Source organism: Anser brachyrhynchus, assembly GCF_964034855.1.
Source record: "Anser brachyrhynchus genome assembly, chromosome: Z".
Lineage (NCBI taxonomy): Eukaryota > Metazoa > Chordata > Aves > Anseriformes > Anatidae > Anser > Anser brachyrhynchus.
In genome coordinates this window covers 45,787,213-45,807,770 of record NC_137697.1, presented here as the reverse complement: position 1 = coordinate 45,807,770, position 20,558 = coordinate 45,787,213, and the positions used below count along the sequence as shown (strand labels likewise).

The following is a 20,558-nucleotide window of genomic DNA, read 5'->3' as shown; positions in this document are numbered from 1 at the left end:
TCTGTGCTTATTCCTAGGAATGTTATCCAGAGACATGTTATAATCCTGCCAATAGAGAATGAACGATGATGTGGAGATCTAGCATATACTCAGCAAAACTGGTGAAAGTTGGGTAACTCTTTGATATGCTATGGAATTAAATCACAAGCTGGAAATCAGCAACCATGTTAACCATTGTCTCACGGTCATGTTGCTGAACTACACAGGGAGTACACTGGTCCCTAGCCAGTGGTTTTTCCCTCCCTCTCCCTCTGCTGTCCTATAGATACAGCATGGAGTACGGAGGCTCTGCAGTGCCTCAGCCAAACTGGGAGGACTGGAGTGAGAAATGCAGCTGCCAGTTAGACTCCTGGGTCTAAAAGATCTCTGGAGGCCTCCCATAAATTCAGCATCCAATGTCTCCCATTTGTACACTACCATGAAGGTCACAAAATAATTTTCTCCTATGGATTTTGTAAAGCTCTTAGCACATATATATTGCAAGCTGGAGGTCTGAATGTCTTTCCCACACTCAAAGCAAGTACCAAGAACAGTTTTCATGCCTACAGCAGTACATGCACCTTTGGAAAGGTGGTGTGTGATGCTGCAATACATTCAGGACTTCCCTGCACTTGAAGAGAACAGGGAGGGCCTAGGTCAGGTGCCTCTCCCACCTTGCTGAAGTTTGGAGGAAAAGCAACCAGATCTGGTCCTCAGATATCTTCCTGTGGTCTTAGTGCAGGCAGCTGGATAGTTGCCCTTTCAGCCAGCAGGCTGAACCAGATAGAGGATTGTATTGGATGGCGGAGGAGTTTCTGGCCCCTGTGAAATAATTACACGGACTGTATCACTAGATGTTGTCGTTGCAAGGCTGTCCATAGTCTGGAAGGTAAAAATATGAGGGTAAAAATAGAAAAGGTGTGAGTTAAAGGCGCGTCTTTAGCATACAGCCAAGATTCATTTTTCTGGTAAAGTAACAGGCAGACCTGTGGACAGTGAAGACATCAGTGCTTGCTTGTAACAATTTTTATTATATGACTGTGAATAGGAGGCCTGAATGGCACGAAGTCCTAAATGGTCTTTAACAGTTCACAGTCCATCATCAGGACAGATGAAACAGAGAGGCAGGGAGTGAGGAAGGAAGGGAGAGAACAGTGTGTAGGTATCAAATGTGATGTAAATTATGGAGAGCAGTTTAGAAAGAAAGGAGAATTTGTTGGGAGGAGGGAACTATAAATAAATATTTTTATAAAGTGTAAGTGAGGAGAAACACAGCAGATAAAAGGCAGGATGAGATATGGAACAATGCTGTGAAGTGAATACAGGCCTGGGAATTGAAGTACCAGCTGGAGAAGAAGGAAGGGGAAAAAAGGAGACATATGGGCAAAGGACAGAGAAAGCCTTGGTGCAGGTTGTTTACCTGAAAGGACTGGATGGAGAAGCCAGTGACCTGAAAACTTTTATTTTCCTCCACTTGACAAGTCTGTAACACTGCAATTACATTCTCTGTACCTACTTGATAGTCTTCACCATGTCTTCTTAGCCCTGATTACTGGGCAGACCTTTCCCACCACCCTACACCAGAAAAGCTTTCTTCCTGGCCTGTTTCAAGGCAACACTTCTGTGTGCTTTAAAAGCTGCATATGTAGCTCTGGGCTCTTGACCTGAAAAGTTAATGACCTGTGGCCATTGTAGAACACCATTACCAAAATCTGAAAGTGCCTTTGCTTCTTTTATCACTCAGGAGTATTTGGGGATCATAAATGTGTAGTGCTTAGCATTTGGTGTTCTTTAAGCAAAAGCTTTGTTTAGTGTATCATTTTGGTAGGTTCAGGAGCTAAAATTAGAAACTTTTGAACTGTTTCAGTTTCATATCAATTTATATTAACCTGGCATGTGTACGGAGCTTATTCCCTGGTGGAATTTACAGTCAGATGCAAAGCCAATAGAGATAAGCTGAGGGCACTGCAGAGTGCTGAGTACCTTGAAGATGTACAGAGCAGCAACTGAGTTTACAAATGCAACTAAGAGGAGACTCGTGCCTTTAGAAACCCAAAGGAGACACTAATTGCACTCTCCTGGGGAGGCAGTTAACGTGCTAAGCCACTTATCTTTTCTAACTATTCTTGATCCGTTTGCTCATTATAAAAAAAGCATGTCTCTACAAGGTGGTGCTACTTTGCTTCTGGGTCTGCTCCATCTTTTTCAAAAGCATGCAAATGAATTTGTCCTGTGGGACCTGTAGCCATGGTGTTTGCATTGATGTTTTTGCTGTGATTCTGGGATTTTGTCCATGGCAGCTCAGACTGAATGAAGTCTCAGGGGAGCATCTGTCCCTTTGGTTAGGCACAAGATGTTCACTGTTCACACAAGTCTGTACCCTCTGTACTCTCCAATAGGATTTTTTCTTCTGTTCTTTGTTTGCCTCTTGCCTTCCTCTAAAGAGAGTCTCTTCAGACAAGTTGCGATAATGTTTGTTCTTTCTGCATGGAAACACATAAAAACAACTCATTGTACGTATGGACAAAGTGGTCAGGTGGAAAAGGAGGTATTAATAGAACTTTCTTCAAAGTTTCTTGGCAGACAGAGGCTAATTATAGACTGCATGTTTCATGAAAAAGTAGGGCAAGCTTGTATGGGAGTTGCATTCCAAAGAATATGGTTCAGCTGGGTAACTCTGTTACACTTCTGTGTGCTTCCCCAGACTAAACCAGCTCTGAGTCACCTGTATTAGTGGTATACACATGTTCAGCAGACCTAGATTATTTGTAGTCGTTGAGGAAACAGTTCTTGGGACTCTTCTGAGAGCCTGGTGAATGAAATAATTCTGGCCCTGTTTCCTGCTTCCACCTGTTATAGCCGTAGAGGCTTCCAGCAGAGCTGGTGAAACAGTTTTTCTCCTCCCATACCCCCCAAAAAACTTCTATTTAATGGAAAATACTACCTATATAACAAGAACTCTTGTATGTCATTCCAAGTCAATGACTGTGGTTGACACAAAGATATAACCTGGTCATTTATGGAATGAAAAGCAATCAACTGCCCTTCCACTAGCGACAGCTATCTCTTGAAAAGGATGTAATTTACTCTATAGGAAAAGTTTGAAAACATTCAGGAAGAAAAAGCTATTGTGCTGTGTGGAGTTTTGAGATGCTTAAATACATTTCATTTATGAAGGAGTGGTATGGTAACCAATATTGCTTCAAGATTATAGACAAAAACTCTTTCATCTGAACATACCAGGTTAATTAAGTATTAGCTTGTTTCCATTTCAGACTATACAGTATGAGCTAATCTTTAAGATCTTCCTTTTCTTTTTTTTTTGACTAAGTTCATCTGAGGGAAACATAATTCAAAAGTTGAATGAGATACATATGGAATAAAACCCAGAACAATAAAACACACTTTTAGCTTTTTAATATTTGAGGCAAAATTTAGTTACTACTTTCATGGCTTTTAATACTTATTTACTTTTACTACCTGTTACTTCTACACCTGTTACTATCTGCTTCCAGAATACTATATGTTGTCATTGGATCTTTATATCTTTATTGCACCAGAAAAGAATGAAGAACTTGGCTGAAAATTCAAAATCATGCTATGCATTTTTATCCTTGTTTAAAATTTGACTTGGAAAATTGACTTATACAGAATAGAAAACTATATTGGTTTAGTCAAACTGAAAAGCAGAGTTTTTCATTGAAATTAATATGCTTTTTAAACATATTGACTGATACAGGGTTGCAGTGAACTGACTCTAGTTTTATGTGTGAATGCATATTATTTTTATGTAAATCTAACTAGCTGCTATTAGCTTCTCATGACTTGATCTAAACCTTCATTGCAAACAGCAGTAAATTATCTGTTTACAGAGGAGAAAGTAAACATAAACAAAAATAATCAGTGCTCTGCTCTTTTCAGGGGAGCCTCGAAAATGAGCCAACATGAAAATTGGTCTCTGCTTTTCACCATCTCTACCAGGAGCCCTCAGGTTTTCAAAGTATTAAGCATGAGGCAGCTTGCAGATCAGAAAAACTTGGAAGCTTTCCTTCCCTTGAAAAAATAGCATTATAGGCTACAGCAAATGCACAGAGAGATGAAAAGCAATGATGACGTGCTCTTTCTGGTTGGGAACAGTACTGCCCAGCACAGGGTGCATTTGCTCAGCCTGGCCTGCATCGCTCTGCTACAGAGGTGCTGGCTCCCAGGAAGAAAGGCAGGGTTTCACTCTGATCAGTGGCTAAATGTGAACTCATCTGATATCATGATCTTTGTGCTACATTTAGCCCTGCTAATGCTGTCATGCTCAGTGCTGCCTGCTTTTTAATCTCTTTGCTACACTTTCCCAAAAGGCACATATCTCAGTCATGAAACTTCCAGTGAAACGTGGACTATGGCATGGCATGTGTACAGGCAGACAGGTCTTCCCATTTTATTCTGTGGAAATAAGCAAAAAGAGTTTCAGTAATTCTGGGGATAAAATACTATCATGTTTTTCTGTTTAGAGTATTTTCTTTGACATGTCATAAGTGGCAAGAGAAAGTATTTTTTCCGATTTCTTTTGTCTGACATATAATTTCTTTGTCTTGACTTTCTTCATACATACATATCTCTGAATTTTCAAGTGGAAGATCCAAAAGAAAATCAGTGTAGAAAAGGAAAAAATAATAGGAAAAGGAAAAAAGAATACAAACCTTCCCCCCTCAAAACTGACCCTATTTATGGCCATAATGGGATAGTATTAATAATTTTCTCTGCTGTAGGATGTGAAATTAGCTTTGGCATTAACATAGTCACCCTTGCAGGAAACCACAGGATGTAATTCTGTGCAGTTGCTCTGGAGAAGGAAATGTTAGGAACTCTGTATCTGATCTGCCAGTGGGGCAGGTCTCCAGCAAAGAGCTCTTCAGGGAGCCAGGTGCCACGAGGGGAGATGATGTTATCATATATGGCTCCAAGAAGCTGCTGTATATTGCATGAAGGCCACAGGGAGTGTCTAGTCTTTCTCTGGATACACTGCCTTTGGCAGAGAGTACTTGTAGGAAGATGCACGTTTCCTTCTGAAGGAGCAGTTACATGGTGCACAAAGTGTTTTCACTGCAGACCTCTGGAATTTTTTGGCACTGCACCAAGAAGGAATGATCGCGGTCTGTTTCACGAGATTCCAGTGGACTAGTATTTTTTGCATGTACATATGTAAAACAAAGCGAAACAACAGCTACAACAACAAAAAAAACAAACAAACAAACAAACAAAAAATGGCACCCCCAAAGTAATCCCCAGGCAGCTGCTTTACAAAAACAGCTTTCCCTTCTCATCTGTGTCTCCAAAGGAGAATTGGCAGGAATATTGCTGTAGTTCATTGATTGTAAGACTTTTGGCTAAGTAAAATGCAAAATTTGGCATTTAAATCCTCACTAAACTACCCAAATAAACAGACATTTTTCCCAATAGTGTTAAGTAACCAGTGTTAACTACTAGATGTCAGTAGGAATAGCCAGTGGCTTAGCACATCTGAAAACAGGCCACAGTCTCTCGAAGCTTGAAGTTGATGAGCTAACTATTTATATCTTGTGTGAAAGTCAGGAAGATCTTCTGTGTAACAAGATTAAATACATAAAAGTTGAAATGATAATTAGCCAGTAATTGCAAGCTTTGACCAAATTCTTCCTTTGCTTGGTCAAAGAAGATGCTAGCAAGAACATTTTGAATTCTGCAACCATAATTACACTTCTGCCTTGGAAAAGTTTGCTCATAGGAAGTAAAACCATAATTTGAGGTGAATGTAAACTTGGGGAAATGTTCATTGACAGTGGAAAAATGTTCATTTTTGATTGTAAAACCTGAGCTGACTCAAGTCTAGCTATACATAGAAGGCTAAATGTTCTTTGGATCATAATGGGTATTTTATTTGCAACAGGTGAATTAAGCCACAGTATTGAAAACTCCTGCTTCTAAAACCTAAATATAGCAGAGCATAAATATATGTCACTAGTGGAGAGACCGTGCTTCTGACAGATCAATTTTGCAAACCTCTATTGATCAGGAAAGACAGGCATTGAATGCATGGTTCCTCTCTTTCTGATGCATTAATACACTACCAGAAATTTGGAAGGGCAAAGGGCTATATTCATCAGATAGTAGGAAAATCTCCAGTGATTAGGTAAAGCAATGTCCATTTGCAGAATCATTGTTCCGAGATGGTGGCTGTTAGTGTGTACTTCATAAACCCCTTTCTTTCTCTTTTTGTTCTTCATTTTCCCCAAAGATTTGTAACTAAGTTATAGAGTCATTTTGGGGAAGAATTTTGGTTGATTGGCTTTTGGCCCCAGTGAAAAATAACACAAGGTTTACCATTATCAGCTATAGTTTGCACTGTCCAATAGATTAAAATGATATCCATTTGGAATCATGGTAACGTGAGATGAATGGGTTCTTGAAGTAATAGTTCTTCATGTCACTTCCATTGCCAATGCAGGATTATTCCCTGCAGTACATATTTAATAAAGTGAAACTTAAGAAACTATTAGAAAGAGAGGATATGTTAGTGGTCTAATCACCACAGTCAAAATATTTGGATTCCATCACTTGACATTCTTGGCAAGGTTATGTCAAGCTGTAACCTATCTTAGATAAATAAACAGACTGCAATACATATTGAATGTATATTACATCTTCAGCTGGTGAAAATCCATAGAATTCACAATCTGGCCTTCTACCATTTTCGATATTTTTACATTGGCTCTTTAATATTGTGTGCTAGACTTGTAAGTTAGTTATGGTCTGCAAATAGTTTTGGTGGTGATGAGGAAAAAAAAAATCCACGTACCACTGGTATATAGCAGTTTCCTCCGTTTCTTTGGCTGAAAATAGGGTTTGAGGTATGCTGTGACTATGCTAAGGAAAACTTTGAAAATATATTACTGCTACAGTCAGAGAACCCTTTTTGGAAAGAGAAAACAATGTCTGAGATGTAGCTAAAAACTGTTAATGTACCGTGATCATACTGCTTTTACAGTGGATATTAATGATACTTAGTGGAGAGGAATCCTTACTTCAAGTTATGAATAATTAACCTACAGAAGTTTTGCTTCCCTGAGAAAAACAAATGCACAGTCGCTTGGACTAAACAAAGTTCACTGCAGTTGGGATGTTTTACCTTTAGGCCTCAAAAATTTGATTTCTTCAGGGAGAGTATTTTCAGTAATGGGAATAACCTGGGAGTGTTTAATTCAAGGCTTGTATGTGGGGATCAAAGCAATATATATCACTGGCTTATATTCACTGATTCTTGGAATTTCATTTTCCTCTGTCACATGCATGGCAAAAGCATATCTAGATATTAAGTGTCACCTGAGTTTGTTCCTTCATTCCCTCTTCTGTTTGTCATTCAGCAGTCTAAATACAGAATTGAACATGAGCAGAGCAAGCAGTAGTTCAGATTTAAGGACAAAAAAATAAATGGCTCAAGAAGGAAAGAAAGAAAGGAGTCTGAAGCTACTTAGCTATGTGTCACTAAGAAATAGGTTAGATGATTAGCACCTAGGCCTGAGTGCACATTTCAGTTCACTGATGGTACCACTGTAGACCCAAGTAAAAGCCAAACTGTTTCTGTGCTAATTCATGAGAATTTGTAGCCCTTATTCAGCTACGATGAAAAGGCCCGTGTAGCTCTTTAGCATATGTTCCTGCTTACCTCAGAGTGAGAAGCGAGTATGGAGCAATTGCACTTAGAGGGAGTGGCTGAAGCACAACAGTTGTTTCTGCTATAACGTAAGCGTGAGAAGAGTGCTCTGTTGAAAGCAAACTTTTGGTCCAGGATGTAATCCCTTCCTTGTAGAGTGCCTTGCTGGCTGTTGACTGTCTCCCTGAGGAAGTTCCTTGGCACGCAATTGCTATAACACAAATTATCTGTAGTGGCTTGGGCTTGACTAGGCTAGATAGCATCCCTGAAAACTGCGCAGAGCTTTTTGCAACCTGTAGGTTTTGTGAGAGGAGGGATAAACTGGAGGAGAGCAGTAAGATTAGTCTGGATCTTCTTGCTTCTTCCTTTTACTTACACACAGTAGAAGGTATTGTAGGACTACGCAAAAACATAGCCAGCTTCTTTCTGATATGAGCTGTAGACCTGAATTTTCATAGGGAATTAGCCCCAAATTCCACATAATGCATACCTTAAGAATGTTTTTCAAGGATACCACAGATCCTGTGTAAAACAAATGAATAAAGAATTGCTAAGGGCATGGGTATGCAGCTGGATCCTGGTCTGTACCCATTTATCTCCTTTTTTCACAGCTGCAGTTCAGGTTGCTGAGGAGCTTCTGCCCTAGCCCAGCCCTGGTATGGTGATGGTTTTAGCATGGAAATCACCATGGGGCTGCTAATTAGCTCCACCCATTTCAGGTCACTGTGTGGTACTGTTAGTGCAGCACCTTGGAGTCCTGATCCACTGAGCCCATACTTAAGTAAGCTTAGTGAGTGGTATTTTTGCCACTGGGGCTGAGAAGGATGCAAAGATGCTGGTATTGTCTGGTGTCAGGACTCAGGGCCTGGGACAGAGGGAGTGGTTCCACTGAGCTTGAAGGAGGAGCTTGTGCCAAGCTGACCAAGAAAGAAAAGTGAAAGAGGGAGTGCAGAAATCCATTTTTAGCAGTGTTCTTACCACATTTTATGAGTGTCCTGGGTTTTCCTCTGAGTCACAGAGTAGTCAAAAGCTGCTTTATGCAGCGCGTGTCCTCAGCAGTCTCCGTGGAGCTTCTTTTGGCTTCAGACATTTAAATCAGACCTCAGCACAGCATGTGTGGTGCATTCTTGTGGTCATCTCTGCACTCACGTATTGCCACAAAATATTTAACAGAGGTGCCAGCTGTCTACTGGAAGGTGCTGCAACTGTGCATATCCACCTGCTGGGATTTAGAGATGGCACCGATGAGCATCAGCCTGTTACAGAAACCAGTCACTGGAGCACAGCTCCAGTTTTCCATCTCCTAACTGTTTTCTCTGCAAAGATGGAACAATTTGTTTCAACAGGGTTCTCTTTGGCTTACAGTCAAGAATGGTTTAAAGCTACAGAATGTTTCTTCTTTTATTATTTTTTTTCCTTATGAGGATACAACAGTGGTTTAATATTTAAACAAATTAAAAAAAAAAAAAGTGGGACATCTAAATTATTTTTTTAATAAAAAATGAGTGAGAGTTCTTTTGTTAATGAACGTATTTGTGCTTATTTACATCTATGGATAGGCAAGTTGCTGATCTCTAATTGGCCATGCTGCTAAAATAAGCACACAGAGTTCTCCACAGCAGTGGTAAATGACTAACAATGTTCAAAACTGAAGCTGATCACTCTTTAAATAGGTACAAGTGGCCTGTGCGCTGTGTAGCAGCTGTCTGGGTTGCAGGCTTGTTTTCAGCTTGTAGTGGAAGGGGGTAAGTGGTCTGCTGCATTCAGGGAGTCCTGACCCTGGAAATAGGACGACATTTTCACATGAAACATGAACGGCCATATGCAGCGCTCACTGGAGGGTGTTTCTTCAGCTTTCTCATGTGCGTCACAGCTTGGAAAAGAATTAACTAATTAAACATGAGCAGAACACAACCCCTTTCAAAATTCCCTGTGTTTTCATTCTTCTTCATACTGCGGCCTTCAAAAAAGCGTTTCAATTTTGTGTCTATCTTTGGGGAGGAGGTCCCTAAAAATGTATCCAAGATGGCTAAACCAGGGAAAGGCTTAAGTTTCCTTTCCAGAAGGCCCTCCTCCCCTCAGGTTATGTAGTTCTTAAAGTGAGCTGCTGTAGCTTCCTTGCCAGCTTCGGTGTCTCTGATGACAGGGGAGCTTCTGTATAGCAGCTTTTGTGTTCCTACAGTCTTGAAACATGTAAAGTAATTGTGTTTTTTTTTTTTTTTTCTACATGGAGCTGACTGCAGCTTCAGGGTGGGAGAGGTGAAAGGAAATTTTTCAAGGTCTCTGTGAACCATGCACCCTGTGGCCCCTCTGCCTTTGGATCTGAATCGGACTTTGTTGGTTGCCATCAAAACAGGGGTCAGCAGGTGAAAACTTCTACTGGAGGGAGAAAATCAGGCCTGGTGCTTGAGAGCCATAGGTGATTACCTCATGTACTTTCAGCCATTTAGAACAAATGGCTTCTCTGATGACTGATGATATGGTGATAAGGTGCAGTGAACAAACAGGGTTTCTGTTTACTCTACAGAAAGAACCAATGCTGCAGTGTAAATGTAAGAAAATAAGGTATGTATTTATATTGGCTTACTACTTAAATATTTGGTGGCATATATAATAAAATCTCTTATCCTAGAGCTGTGAAGCTTGACATGTGTATTTGTTTGAACTTTTGGGACATTTCTACCATAATCCCTGAAAACAATACAAGAACATTCAGAAGATTACAACTGCCCTGATTGGTGGAGTTATTCAGAGTTTAAACAGGAACAACAACAACAAAAAAAATCTGTTTTGCAATCCCATATTGTAAGGATTGTTTCTGCAGGGGTGTGTGTGTGGGGGGAAAGGATAAAGAAAAGTGCTGAGTCTTAGAACTGTTCAATACATACTTGAACACAAGAATAATGGACATTCAGGAAACAGCTTTTCTCCAGGGGTGTGGTTTTCTTAAAAGCTGTGTGATTTCTCATCAAATATTCATAGGCCTGAGATCAATGTTGAAGTGTCCTGTGACACAGCAGTGGGGTGTAGGGGGAAGGAACTGCTTTAAAAATAGCATCCAGTATCTTTGGAAGCTGTCCAGGACCAGCCCTTGAGTTGGCTGTATATTTTTAAAGCGTAACATATTTCTTCAAGTGAGGAACCAGAGCTACTGTATCTGGGTTGGGCTTTTATTTTACGGATTATTTTTTTTTTGGTGATAGTGGTGGTGCTTTTGTTTGTTTAATTATTTATTTTGCAGAATCCCACTTCAGTTTTGGGTTTCCACTTGAGATAACTACTCTTACTTCGAAAGCCACAAAGTGTTCTGAAGGAACTGGATGCAGGCAGGGCGTGGAAGAACATGATCCGTTGAGGGATGTTCATGCTACATCTAAACATTTTTGTAGTTAACTGTAGAGAGCAGTGGGCTCCAATGACCCTTTCCCCTTCCAAATTTTTGCTGAAATCTTACCAAAGAATTTTAGTATGCTTCATAGATTCATTTAATTTCTTCTTTCTGTTCAAAATATTATACTTTAAATATACTACAATATATATATACACACAATAACTGCATTCTTGTAAAATAATAATAATAATAAAAAATATAACAGAAACAAAGGGGGGTACATTGTTGAAGAAAAGCTGTTTGCCTATTCTTTGATAAAAGAAATACAACAGGGTTCTGTTGAAATTATTTTCTCATTTTTTTTTCTAAAAAAATGAAATATTTTGAGGGAAAGGTTTTTTTTTCCTCCAAAACATGGCATCCATTGAGAGTAACCTGAAACCATTACTCCATTTTTTATGAGGGGAAGGAATCCAAATGTGCTTCTCTATTGCCAGCAGGGATTATTCTGCCTTCAGATTCATGTTTGAATCATGTTTTGAGTTGAATCAGAATAAATATAACCTAACAGTCCACCTGATAGGAAGAGAAAAACAAAAGAATTAATTAATTGAGACAGCAAGAGAAAGCTATGCTATGGGGAAGCACACCAGTGTGCATATATGTGTGTGGGGGGAGAAATGGGCTGACTAGTTTTAATGAGTTTTTCATTGCTCATTGCAACAGTTTGGGAAAGGCTGTTAGACCTGAAGTTAGCTATTCCTTCCTACCTGAAAAGACAACTGAGAGACATAATTGCAAAATACACAGCTGGGGAAGGATGAAGTGCCAGTTTAGCAGGCTGACACAGTGTGACGTGGGTGAATGTCACAGCATTATATCTGCTTCTTCCCACAGCTGGGATCATGGGAAAATGTCGGTGGAGAACTGCCTTCTTTCCTTCTTTAACCCCATTTCATAGATCCCAGGTGAATAGAGTGGACCTAGAAATTTCACTGCCCTAGGCAGACACCTGCCTGCATTCAGAATGTAATCTGCAGTCTGCTGAAGGAACCTATGGGTTTTACTGGGCTTCGGGTCTGGCTGTTGGAGAGTTTGTAGAATAAAAAAATGGAAACTTCTGAAGTGTTTTTCATACTACAGGCAAATAATTAGCCACAACGTGTTTAAATCATTGATCCATCTACAGCCAAATTTTTGCTCAAGATTGGCTCAAACTCAATTATGAGTTCTAGCGTTAGAGTTACTTTCTCCACTTCTAACAGGGATCTTGGCTCAAGATGGTATTACATCTAGCGACGAGAGGAGGCTCACCATAGAGGAACCTACACTATCTGAAGGGAAGGGATTTTTAACAGCACAACAAATAGTGCAGAAATGCTGCATCAGGCACAGCTCTTAGGAGTGGTGTTCCTCTCATTTTTTTTGGCCCCATTTTGAGTTTTGCATGAAGAGAACACTTAATCCTTCTGGAAAGGGACTGTAAGGGTTGCAACATACAGCTACAGCATTCATTGTTTAAAAGAAAACTTTCTCTGAGGCATAAAAAGGAAACTAAATTCCAATGGATTTTGTGGGGTTACCTAGACCTAAACTGCTGTAACAGAAAGTAGAAATTACTACTATGAGCTTTGCATCCTCTCATGTAAAAATTGTCTGCCTTCATCTCTTTATGTGGAGGACCAGATACTTTATAAATGTCTTATGAATCCACTTCCTAAATGTCAGTCAGCCTAAATCCCTATTGCACCAAGTACAGCTCACTTGGCTCTGCATATGTAAGGGGTGCTTTGGAGCTGAAGTAGATGTAGGTGGGCTGCAGTTCCAGACTCGTGTTGAAAGTGAATGTAATAGCAATGTGATAGTGAATGAGGTCAGGTATTCATATAGCTTTGCAATGTATCTATGTCTCGTTTGCTTCCTGATATTTTCTGAAGTTTGATGGTGCTATTTATATTTCTTATAGCTTTACTATTGTCAAATAACAGAAACCACATTGTCTTTGTAGGAAGCTTTTATGACAGAGTAAGTTAAAATGAAGGGTAGACTTCTCACATGACAGGGTAGCGAACGGGGAAATGCAGCCCAGTCCTTTTCTTGCTGTTGGAAATGTACAGATATTATCTGCAGGTGTGAAGGAGTTCGCTGCATTAAATCAAGCAACAGCATACTGGTGTGTTCACTAGTTCATATATCCTTTGCTTTTACCAGTCCTCAACTAACAAAATCCAAGAGAAACATCTGCTCAGTTAACCTAAAGCCAATATTGATTCTGGCCTCGCCCTCCCTGCACAGAATAGAGGAATTACATATACCATTAGTTTCTTTTTCACAAACATGGTAGCATACATATTTGCCTTCTTTCCCCTCCCCTGCACTGTCCAACAAGTCTTTGAAGCAACCAGTGAAACATGCTTCTTTCTCTTCCTTTCTCTTTCTGTAGGCTTGTTTGTCCATAGAAGCTGTGATATTAATTGTCAGTGACCCAGGCTAGTGGGCTAAGCAGAGAAGAAAAACAAAACAAGACAAAACAAAAACCCTAGATAATTTGCCTTGCTCAGGCATTTGGAGGGTGGGAGGGAGGATTGATTCTGAGCTCCTTTAATTCAAAGAGCATACAGTTAGCATTTTGAAGATAGCACTCCTGAGAGAGCTGGTTTTCACTCAGAAAGAGTAGTTGGAAAGGGGAAAGGATTATTTGGGAGAGAGAGCCTGCAGTTCTAGTACTTCTTGGATAATCTTTTATCAAGGACAAAGTGTGCCAGTTTAGTACACAACAATGATGTTTTCCAGTTTCAGTGTGAGAGCAGACAGTATTGAGAGAACTGAACACTAGTGGCAGATTCAGTAAAGCCAAGATTTAGTGGAAAAGGTAGCCAAACATATGTATTTTTATAGAGATGAGGCAGGTGGGAAAAAGGGAAGAGGAAACATGGTTGAATTTCTAGGGTGATTTAGGCAGGTACAAGCTGTTAGAGCACAGGTCCCCAAACCTTCAGGAAGGAGGCACACAGCACTGTCATGCTGTGAGCCCCATCCCTTGCCCATCCCAGTCTAATTGAGAACAGCTCTTCTGACTCAGTGGCCATTGACATGAGTCCTTGTTTCATGCAACAGGGATTGAGCTCACATTCTGGCACATGGAGTGTCTGCTGTTGTTGCGAAACAGTGTTCAACTTAAAATGTCAAATGATGAGGTAATTCTCATTCATGATTTTGTCTTTTTTTTTTTTTTTTATTTTCACCTTTGAAGTGAAGAGGGAGAGAAATCATTTTTTAAAATCCTGTAAAAATTTTTATATATGTAGCAGAAGGTTTCATTGCACCCTTCTTTCCTAATGCCAAAGTTAAATTATTTTTTTTCAGCATTGTATGATCATTTATAAAGAAAGGCAATTTTATGTCATTAAAATATTAATGTAACAGGTTGTTTATTATGAACCTTAGGTATCTTCTAGTGGTTACTTCATATTCACATTCATCATAAAACTTCTGCTACACTGTTCAAGCAGTATAAAGATGTCTTAGTTCAAAACAGCCAGATGCTATGGCTTTTCTCTGGGACCAGACAGAAAAAAAAAAAAAAAAGAAACAAAAGAAAAAAAAAAAAGAAGCACAGATTGCTTGCAATGAAAAATGGATATCGCATTCTAGATCTAATAGTGCATTAGCTTAATATTCCCTTTTTTTCAGCTACCAAAAAGCTTTCAGACTCTCGTCCATAGCCCAGAGATTTTATTTTGTGAAATAATAAATCCAAGATAGCAACTTGACATGACTTTATCAATGCTTTCAAAAGAACAAAAAAATAAAATAAAATCAATTTTCATGAAAGTTTTAGAAGCTGTATAAAAGAGCATTGTGTTTGTCACCAAGATAAGAAACCTATCAAATTCCCAGGAATTAAGAAAGGTCAAGAAGAAAATGTGTGCACAGATAAATTAACTAGAACATAAATGTGAAATAGCTGTTTTCCCCAGCCTACACCAGGGACTGAACATAGGACATCACAATTAAGATAAAATGCACTGTTGCTTGTAGCAGAGAAGATTTCTTACCAGGCCAGGTGAAGGGTGAACCTCTAAAACACTCACTGATGTACAAGCACATGAGTTAATAGGTTATCCACAGGCTTGTAAAAGTGGAGAGGAAAGCTTGAGTCTGGGGAACAAAGAATGTGTTTGGGGAGAAAGACAGCCCTCTTTTGTCATACTTTAAAATATGGATGCTGGCCTGGAAGGGACCCAGTGGTGTTTTGTTCAAAATTTGAACACCACCTTACACAGCAAAAAAAAAATCCCTTTGCCCGAAGGGATCCCTTTGTCCTGATAAGGATAGATGTAAACTAGAAGCAACGGGGAAGGGAGAGAATGACCCGTAGCAGAGTAAGCAAGTTGTGGACCATGTTGAAAAGCAGAGGGTGGAGACGGAGGGGAACAGGACAGATGTCAGGGATCACAGTGCAAGTGTTACATACTTCTTGTAAAAAACAAGGAGGAACTGTCAGGGTAGGTGATAATAAAAGACAGTCTTGGCTGTAGTGACCTCAAAGTGATCATGGTCAAGATCAAAGGTCATGATCTTGCAGAGAGAGAGGAAGACAAGAAGCAGAGTACAGACCTAGGACTTCAGGTGAACAGGGCTGGGTTTATTCAGTGGGAGCAGGTACATGGAATCCACTGAAGGCAGCTCCAAAAGGCAAAGTAGCTCAGGTAAGCTGGCAGGCCTTTAAGGACAGCATCCTCCAGGCACAAGAATGATCACTTTGATGCCCTGGCCAACAAGCAGACCTGTTAGAAGATATACCTGACTAAGCAGGGAACTCATGGCAGAACTCCAGCCCAAAAACGCAGCATACAGCAATGGGAAGAAGACACAGGCCCAAAGGACCAATTCAGAAATATTGCCTGGTCACCAAGGGATGATGTCAGCAAAGTCAGAGCTTAGCTGTACTTGATGCTTGTAAGAGATATTAAGGGCAACTAGAGCTTCTGCTGTTGTATTAATTTAAAATGGTGAGCAAGGAAAATGTGGGCCCATTGCTGAAAGAGATGGGTGATTTAGCGGCAGAGGACACAGGTAGAAGAGATGGCCTCTCAGATTTCTTAACCTCAGTCCTCACCAGCAAGCTCTCCCTGAACTTTATGCTTAGCAAAAGGTTTCAAGAAAGAAGAAAAGGACCAGTAGTGGATGAAGGCCAAATTGGGCATGGCTTGTAAGAACACAACCAAAACATCCATGGGACCCAACTGGCTGTACTCAGCATGCTGAGAGCTGGCTGATGTCCTTGCAATGCCACTGTATTCTTTTAAAAGTTGAGAAGTCTGATGGAGGTCTCTAATGACTACAGGAAAGCACATTTTACACCAACTTCAATAAATGGAGAAAAGGATGACAGGAAACTTCAGGCCAATCAGCCTCACTTTTGTGCCTGGGAAAATCATGAAGCAAATCCTTTGGATCACATCTCTTCACACACAAAAGGTAAGAAAGTTGCTCGGAAGAGTCTGAATGGGTTAACCAAAGGTAAATTGTGCCTGGTCCAGATGACTGCCTTCTACAATAAGCCTCATTTTCAACCCAGAGTGAAAGCAAGGTCCCTGGTACAGGAATCCAGAACATACCAGAAATGCAACTGACAATTAAAGATGGTAAAGATTACAGGAATATCTGCATTATTATTATTTTTTTCAACATAATAACAACAACAACAAAAACAATAATAGTAATAATAATAATAATTTATACATGTGCATACTTAATTCGGAGGTGTGGGTATTCAAAAAAACGCAGTATTAGAGATGTCATACATCGCTTTTTGGAAAAAATGTGATTGTTTAATGAAGAAATGGAGCTGATTTAAAAAAGTATACTTCCTCTGGAACCCAGAAGAGCATTATTGTTTAGCAGTCTCAAGAACTGGTTTTTAAAAAAGGAGGATTTTCATTATCTTCACTGTTACTTCATACAACAGTTCAGGTAATTTCTGGAAGTAACTCAAACTGAATCACAGACAGTTCTTAAATTGTGTGTATTACTGAAACTGTAACGAGTTTCAGTAGGCCTACAGGGCCACTAAAAGCTGAGTAAGCTTTTCTGGGCAAAGCTGTCTCTTAAATTTGGCAGTGGCAGGCAAACGAAGCAAACCAGCTGTAGTCTTAACTTCAAATCAACTTACGTGGGGTTCTTCTGCAGAAATTTTGAGTTTGTAATTTGTGCATTCATCATTCCTAATTAATTCCAGGTATATATAACAACTGACTATGCTGAGGGGCTATGGCTAAAGTACCAGAGCTTATAGCTCTAATAGAGTGCATAAGTAAGCAGAGATGTGTTTCAATTTAAACTACTATTGAATCCCTCCAAATCTCTCATTTTGCATTTCTATGAAACATCCTCTTTCCCATCTTCCTTCCAGCACATCTGATACAATAAAAAGAGAAATAATAATTAAATGAAGTTCTTCCCTTGCCCTCAAGAATCAGACTTCAGTTCTCTGATGGAGGTTTGTCTTTCTTCTGCCTTCCCTTTCCTACGGGGTCATCACACCAGCATCATAGGATCAACGCAGACATCAAAACATCCTTTGCTTTCAGTGCAACAGTGAACCATCTTTTTAACTTTTTTATTTAGGAGAAAATCAGGTGGATTCATAACACAACTTTGGAACTGATGATGAAACATATTACAGGATAATTTTGAACTACCCATGTGGATATGTTTTCCAAATATGCATTTAGCTACCACATTGACACTGACCACTTTTAACCATATTTCTGTACTTGATGCTCGCTTGAAAACTTGAGGGTCCATTTTTAACAAGGTCGGTCTTCACTTTAACACAGAGAATGTTTTTATTTTCATGAGCAGCTGTGATCTGTCCCACGCTTTTTTATAATAATAATTAAAAAAAAAAAGTCAAAAACCAGGCATTTTTGTCAACCTTGTTGTTATAACTCCATAATTATTACATGATGTATACTTATGATATGGGCCAAATTCCTTTAAAATCCAAAAGTCAGGCTGTTAATCAGTGTGGGGGACGTGAATTACTCTATTTGTTCTTATACATTTGCAGAGACCTGTCTGTTCCTCCTCACAGATCCAGCTGGAAGGAGGATATCTTCGGGGATATCTTTATCTCCCTACAATAATTCAAATTATTATTGGAACAATCACTGATACAAACAAGATGACTTCCAAGTACGGTCATTAGCATAAGTCAGGACAGTTGCCATAACTGCAATCTCTCCAAAATCTATAGCACAAATATAGGAGCACACAACCATAATGTGCTCTGGAATAGCAGTGACAAACGTGATAAGTGAAAATGTATGGCTTTCATCCACTGTAATAAAACTTCTGTGTGCACTGTGCAATGATATTATCAAATTCACATAATTTGCTCTTTTTTCTTAGATTTTGCAGCTCTAATCCCATTTCATGACTGAAGCCAAAGTTTTTGGAGCAAATCACAGGGGCAAATCTGATATAACATTACGATATAGTGAAAGCAGGACTCTAAATTACAATTTCTGAAAAAAAAAAAAAACAAAAAAAAACACTACCTTGTAAAGTTTGTTTGCTTTTCCCTTTTCATTATTGTTTTGATTTATCTCTCTCCTCCTTTATGGTTGTTAATAGAATTGATTTTCAGACACTATTTAGCTGTTAAGAATAATTAAAGAGAATAATTGAAACTCTTGAAATAAAACTTCATAAAATAAAACTTTTTGTATTTAAAAAATCCTTTAGTAGTGGGGTAGATGTAAACACAGACATGTCCAAAATACCACAAATCAGCACCACAGAAAATTATGCACAACAGGCAGAAAACAACATAGGGTTTTTTTGACTTACCAGGAATAGCTATGACAGGAAACAAAATTGCATATGTGCATACCTACTGCATATATTTGAAAAAACTTATATGAGAACTAGAAGAATATTGTCTGCATTATTTAAAATGAAATTGTTTTCTCGATGGAAGCTTTAGTGAACTTGTTTGCAGTGCAGAACTAGTATAAGATTATTGATTTTCATTAAATACAATGTTAAATTTAAGGTCTTTGTGGAAGTTCAGAACTGTTAATGTAGGGGCTGTGGTTATGCTGGTGCCCCTGCTTTTTAATTCAGAAAACATGTACATTAAAAGATACAATAATACAGAACTGCTGACTAGACAACATGTGGCTCTTTCAAAGCAGAATACCATGGCCATCTTGCTTTATATGATCTTCCCAATACACTTTTTAATCACATTTCACTGCATGTTTGCAAAACCAATGGACCAAGAATGCTAACAGCAAAGACATTTTATGCTCATTTCTAAATGTTAAAGAGTAACAAAAGGAAAGAACTGTTATACTGGGCAAGCCAGTATCTGGGAAATCAGGATACGTCCTAACAACTCCTTATATTTCCCTTTGGTGTTTTTTGTTTGTTTGTTTGTTTCATTTTGTGCGTGTGTGTGTATTTTAAACAGCATGTGGCAACAAATATCTTTTGGGAAAGGGAGTGTAAGATTTGGTTCATAAAATGACACAAGCATGCTGGAAAAATCTATTCATTACTTTTGAAAAGTGTCTCACAAAGACTATCAAGAACAAGGTGAGGAACTGGCAGCTGCAGTGCAACTATCTGCATTAGGAGATCTGTGAAATTTCTACTTCAAAACTGTGATGTATATAGAGATATGTTCAGTACCTTAGTGATCTTTTTTTTTTTTTTTTTTTTGTGGGATCTGTGACAGCTCATGTATAGAGCTAATAAGTTTAATAGCAGGGGCAATGATATTATAAAACATTTCTGACTATGTTTGTGTAGCCAGCCAAACAGGACGAGAATGTGTCCAACCATGAGCTAGGTGGTGCATTTTATCAGCAGGTCAAAGAACAGAAAGGACCACAGAGACATAAAGGCAGTTACTGGTCACAGGAAAAAAATAAATTAAAAAAATAAAATCTAAATGTTTTTCCAAGTGCTATTCCTTTTCTTAATGGTGTAAAAACAAGTACGAAAGTTGGGGCAGCTTTAGTTCTATCTTTAAACAGATCCCAAATGTTTTCAGATTTTTTTCTATTACTTTCCAATTTTGAAAATATGAAAGAGCAAAGTCTGGGTGTGCTTGAATTGCAAAGTTAAGTGAGATCAAACCTCCTTTCAGCAATAATTCACTGTGAGTGGACTATGATATATTTATTTCTTGCACTTGTCCGTGAATGATAGCATGGCTATATGAGGTACTTAAAATTATCTTAACTTTAAACAATCGCCCTCCCAGTCATAGAATCGTATAGAATCACAAAATGGTTTTGATTCGAAAGGACCTTAAAGATCATCTAATTCCAATCCCCCTGACATGGATAGGGACACCTCCCGGCAGAACCAGGTTGCTCAAAGACCCATCCAATCTGGCCTTGAACACCCCCAGGGATGGGGCATCCACACCTTCTCTGGGTAACCTTTCCAGTGCCTCAAAAAAGTGAGTAAAGAATTCTTTCCTAAAGTCTAATCTAAACCTACGCTCTTTCAGTTGTCTTCTGATTTCTTCAGTTTACCTCT

The 20,558-nt window shown here is 39.1% G+C and overlaps 1 long non-coding RNA gene across 1 annotated transcript; it reads right to left on the bottom strand.

The window, feature by feature from the left end:
- Nucleotides 1-844: 844 nt before the first annotated feature.
- Nucleotides 845-19,284, bottom strand: LOC308185587. The gene is made up of 3 exons (XR_013943486.1): nt 18,563-19,284; nt 8,642-8,885; nt 845-2,462 (listed from the first exon to the last, which is right to left on the bottom strand). It is a non-coding gene; the product is annotated as an uncharacterized lncRNA (long non-coding RNA).
- Between the last annotated feature and the right edge of the window lie 1,274 nt (nt 19,285-20,558).